This window comes from Bos taurus, chromosome 3 (assembly GCF_002263795.3).
Source record: "Bos taurus isolate L1 Dominette 01449 registration number 42190680 breed Hereford chromosome 3, ARS-UCD2.0, whole genome shotgun sequence".
Taxonomy (NCBI): domain Eukaryota; kingdom Metazoa; phylum Chordata; class Mammalia; order Artiodactyla; family Bovidae; genus Bos; species Bos taurus.
Window position 1 is genome coordinate 96020896 of NC_037330.1, and position 5673 is coordinate 96026568.

A 5673-nucleotide genomic window follows, 5' to 3' on the forward strand; every position below is an offset into this window, starting at 1 on the left:
GAGCTCTTTACTGTGTGTTGAGGCCTGTTAAAGCCTTTGCATTGATTGCCTTAGTCCTCACAACAGCCCTAAAAGGATGTACTGTTCCTAACTCTATTTTGTTAATGGAGCTCCGAACCCCCCCAAGGTTGCACTGGAAGGCCCTGACTGCTTTACTATTAACTAAGGTTTTTCACTTCCAAGCCCCAGGGAACTGAACTGGGCCACAGGGTATATTTCCTTCTCCTAAACTCATCAGGGATGCATTTCCCCATACTGAAGCAGGCCACTGATGCTAAAATCCACTCTCATACCTAATCATTGTGATTCAAGGAAATATTAATCCAACACCCAGAAAACTGGAGGGAGGGAGTGATGGTGGGTACTTGGCTCTATTCTCAGTGATGACTGGCCTGGTTGCAGTGGGAGGTTGGGGGTGGAGACACTCCAAGGAGAGGTGCTTGGGTAAACAGCTTCTCTTATGGTTCTTTAATATTTACTTATTTGTCCTATATCCCTCAGGGTAGATCTATTTAACAGCATAGGGCAATTTTTCTAATATGCTGTTAAGTGGAAAAATACAAAACTATCTCTTGTCTATCTGTATGTATATCTAACTATTATCTATCTGTCTGTCTTTCTATCACCTATAGCTACATAAGTGTGTAAGAATGTATACATTTGAATGAAATCCAGTCAAATGCTACTGAGTAGTTAAATTATACATCAGGTTGTACATTAAAACACCTGTGAGAGGGGTTCAGTAGGAGACGTGGTGACAGAATACAGTCTGGAGTTGGGTCGACATCAAGTCTGAGAGTTGGACTGTGAAGAAAGCTGAGTGCCGAAGAATTGATGCTTTTGAACTGTGGTGTTGGAGAAGGCTCTTGAGAGTCCCTCAGACTGCAAGGAGATCCAACCAGTCCATCCTAAAGGATATCAGCCCTGGGTGTTCTTTGGAAGGAATGATGCTAAAGCTGAAACTCTAGTACTTTGGCCACCTCATAAGAAGAGTTGACTCATTGGAAAAGACTCTGATGCTGGGAGGGATTGGGGGCAGGAGGAAAAGGGGATGACAGAAGATGAGATGGCTGGATGGCATCGCCGACTCGATGGACATGAGTTTGAGTGAACTCCAGGAGCTGGTGATGGACAGGGAGGCCTGGTGTGCTGCGATTCATGGGGTCGCAAAGAGTTGGACACGACTGAGCAACTGAACAGAACTGAACTGAATAGAAGCAGGATCTTTAACCTCTAATGGTGTCTACCTAGGGAGGCCACATAATGTGAAAGGAACACGGCATCAGTCTTTTATAGGGGGGCCAAGACCTGGGTCTGGCGATGAACTGTGGTTTCCCTCCTTGGCTTGGCCTTCTGGCAGGGCCTGAGTTTGTTCATTGGAGACCCAAGTTAAGAGGGCCTCCAGTCAGGGATCTACCTTCCTTCTTCCACAAATCCATTTGGACAAGAAAATATTAATTTAATCTTGGAGTTATGGAAGGCTTTAAAAATTGAGACTCTAAAGACAGAAATCAGAAAGGAAAAGATTAATAAAGCCACACATGCTACATGCTAAATTGCCTTGGTCATGTCTGACTCTTTGCCTATGGTAGCTATATAGGCTCCTATGTCCATGGGATGTCCATGGGATTCTCCAGGCAAGAATACTGGAGTGGGTAGTCACTCCCTTTTCCAGGAGATCTACCCGAACCTGGAATTGAACTGGCGTCTCTTATGTTTCCTGCATTGGCAAGTGGGTTCTTTACCACTAGTGCCACCTAACTTATCAAATCATTATAGCTACTTGTTATTTTCCATATTACACTACACAAATTGCATGGGAAAAAGTATTGTGTATGCCTTTTCCACTGTTATTTCACTGGTCTCTGACACATATGAGGTGCTCAGTAAATAATAATAAGATATAACAATAAATAATCTATGGGAATACAGGACACTGTTAGTATATGTTATGGTTACAAGGAATAATTCAGTTAACAAAAACAAAAGCTTTCTTTGGAGTGTTCTCCATTCTTTCTTCCTTGCATATGCCAGGATTAATAGAAAAAAAGTTCTTAAATAAGCCTTAGGGCAAATTGCAACAATGGCCGCAATACTTTCAAATTCTTCCAGCAGGAGATTTAATGCAGTTCAGTCTGGTTTTACATCTTGCTTTGGCCAATAAAATAAATGACATTGGGAGAATTCTAAGTCTAGGCTTCAAGAGGCCTTGCAGCTTTCTCTCTTGGCGTCCTGGGATCACTGAGGCTAACACCATGTAACCAAGCCCAGGCTAGCCTACTGGTTGATGAAAATTACGTGGCTCTGCTGACCCCCTTACATTCTGTAGACAGACAGAAAACTCCCAGACACAAAGCTTCCAGGCTGACCCACAGATATACTCTGACAGATGAATAAACCAAGCCAAGACCAGCAGGAGAACCCACTTGAGGATAGCCCAAACTATTGACCTACGAAGTTTGGAGCCAGGGTTGTGCTAAGCCATTAAGCTTTGGATGGTTTGTCACACAGCGATAGATAACTGGTTAAGACCTCTTCAGGGAGGGGTATTCAAGAGTATTTAGAAGGTGTTTCATCTTGTAGCTTGCCAATAGAATCAAACAAAGCTCCCTGGGAGCTAGTGTGTAATGACTCTCATGATGTAGAAGCAAAATTTTCAAGCAGAACCATGTTGAACAGATATTTCCACAGTGAATAACTATCTAAAGGAGAGATTGCTGAAGTGTGGTAGTGGTGCTGTTGTGGTTGTGTGTGTGTGGTAATAATTAAGAAGGCCTAGAAGTTTCTCCTTTTTTTTTTTTTTTTTTTTAGATTTTTGGCCTCACAATGCAGCATGCAGGATCTTTGTTCCCTGACCAGGGATTGAACCCTCGCCCCCTGCAGTGGAAGTGTGGAGTCTTAACCATTGGACTTCCAGGGAGTCCCTGCATTTGGTTCTTTTTCTGTATTTCTATTTGTCTAGTTTCTATTTATGTGCTAAGGGCTTTCCAGGTGACTCAGTGGTAAAGAATCTGACTGCCAAGCAGGAGACACAGGTTTGATCCCTGGGTCAGGAAGACCCCCTGGAGAAGGAAATGGCAACCCTCTCCAGGGTTCTTGCCTGGGAAATCCCATGGACAGGAGCCTGGTAGGCTATAGTCCATGGGGTGGCAAAAAAGTTGGACATGATTTAGCAACTAAACAACAATAAAATTTATCTGCTAAGGCTACTTATTGTTCACTGTATTTCTTTTCATCATTCAGATTATCCATAACAGCTTCTTTGTCTGCTGAGTCCAATATCTGGGCCACCTTACAAATAGACTTGATGTTTTTTCCTGGAATATGGATTGCATTTTTCTGTTTGTACTTCTAATAACTTCTTATTGAACATTGTACACTATGGATATTACATGTAGAAATAATGAGTGCTATTATCTTCCTCTGAAGAGTGTTGATTAATATTTTAAGAGGCAGTTCAGGTACCTGCCTGGTGGTCTAGTGGTTAAAACTCTGCACTTCCACTGCAGGGGGCATATGTTGACCCCTGGTTAGAGAGGAAGATTCCACATGCCACACGTGGTGCAGCCAAAAGAGAAAAAAAGAGGAAGTTAAATTACTGCCTGACCACACTGAACTTATGTAGCCATTATTTTGTGCTGTGTTTAGTGTGAATCTGAGGAATGTCCACGGTGTTTCAGACTTCTCTAAGTTGATGGGTCTCATCTATAATACTTAAGACTCAGCAATATGCATTTAAGGTTCCTCCATATCTTCTCATGCCTTGGATAGTTCATTCCTTGTTAGTGCTTAATAATATTCCATTGTCTGGATATACTACAGTTTAGTTATCCATCCATTGACCTCAAGAGACTTACCCATTCCCTCTTACGTCTCAACATCATCCCATTTACACAATTGCCATCCAGACCAGTCCCGAAGATCTAAACACACTTCTCTTTCATGCCTCTGTGTCTCCATATAAGCTCCTTCTACCCAGACCCATTCTGCATTTGGCAAGACCCCACTCATCCTTTAGGGCATAGTTATACAAATGTTATCTTCTTTGGGAAATCTTCTCAGTAGATGACATGAGTCAAACTGTCTCTGAGCTCCCAGATCTTGATTATAGGAGAAAGCTAAACTTTCTCCTCTCCTCACCTTCTCTCCTAAATGTGTCTCCTCTCTGTCTACAAGTAGAGTTCCCATCTAATTCCTGTTTGTAAGTTAATTTCCAGCACATGGCCTGGCATAGCACAGGAACTCAAAAATATTATTTGAATGGGTGAATAAATGAAAACTAACCTTTGAGCAGGGTTTTGAAGCAAGGTATATTTATCTATTGTCTCAGATAGTCTCATTAGCCCTGTTTTCTAAATGAGAAAACTGAGGCTCAGAGCAGTTAAATGACTTGTTGGATGTTTCTCAGTGAGTAAGCAGAGGAGTCAGGAATCAAGGACTTTGAATTCCAAAGTCCAGGCTGTGTTATTCATTCATTCATTCCACAAATAGTTAATGTGTGACTACTCTCTGCCAAATCTGCTCCTGCACTTCTTCCCACCGTTCCCTCATGTTGCAAAAACTGCCAAGACAACCCTTTCTGCCAATTCCCTCTGTATTCTTTACATTCATCTCCCTGGGAAGTCCTCATGGAACCCAGATGGGTCATATACCTTATCTTTTTTTCCTAAAAGATTTAAATTTTCCTGTCATATCTCTGTCTTCCCCATCTTCCCTACTGGGCTCAAGGAGTTCGAGAGCTCCTTAGAACCCATATGTTCCCCATACCACAGAATTTTTTGTTGGGGGTAGAGTGAGGGGGACATGTTAATGATGAGGCTTGGGGTGTTCAGCAGAGGACAAACCATGAAAGGGCTTTTCAATCATGTGAAAGGACTTGGACTTTATCCTACAGGCAGTCAGGAGTCAGGGAAAGGTTTTAAGCCCCTGAAATACCACCATTTAAGTGACAGAAAAAGTAGAGTTCTTACAGGAAAATGAGAAGGGTTAGCTGGAGAGACTGGAAAGCAAATTCACAGGCTGGGGGAAACCAATATCAATGAAAGCCTTCTAGCAGATAATGTTGGTGCTCTACACAGCTTCCTTGGATCTCCACCCCTCACTTCATGTGCTTCAGTGGCACCTATGACTTTTCTCCAGGGGACAGCTCTCAGGCTGCTGGACACTAGCACTCGCCCACCATCCCAGACAGCCAGAAGTATCTGGGAGTTTGCCAATAATTGTGTGGTTGTTGGAGGGGACAGTGTGAAAGCCCAGCTCCACTCTTGAGTTGGGACATTTTACACTCCAGAGTTCTGCAAGATCAGGCTAAGATATGCTCTCCATAGGATTTTTTCCTGAGATCACATCTTTTTTGGCTCCTTCTCATTCTTGTCCTGCTTTTCCTACTTCTTTACTGGTTTCTCCTGGGAGCATCTCCTTAATAAGCCATTTGCAGATGAATTCCCCATCTCAGAATCTGCTCTAAAGAAGCCACTGTAAGACACAATAAGGGTATATACATTGATATACAAGTGGGCATACAAACTGTGCTCATGTCCCAAAGAAGTGGCTCAGAAGCACATAGTCTTCCCTCACCAACACACCTGGACTGTGAATAGACACAGGGGCCAGGGATCCTACCTCCTGGGACCCCAGTGAGAATCGACCAGTCCCATGAAGTTGAAATGAACT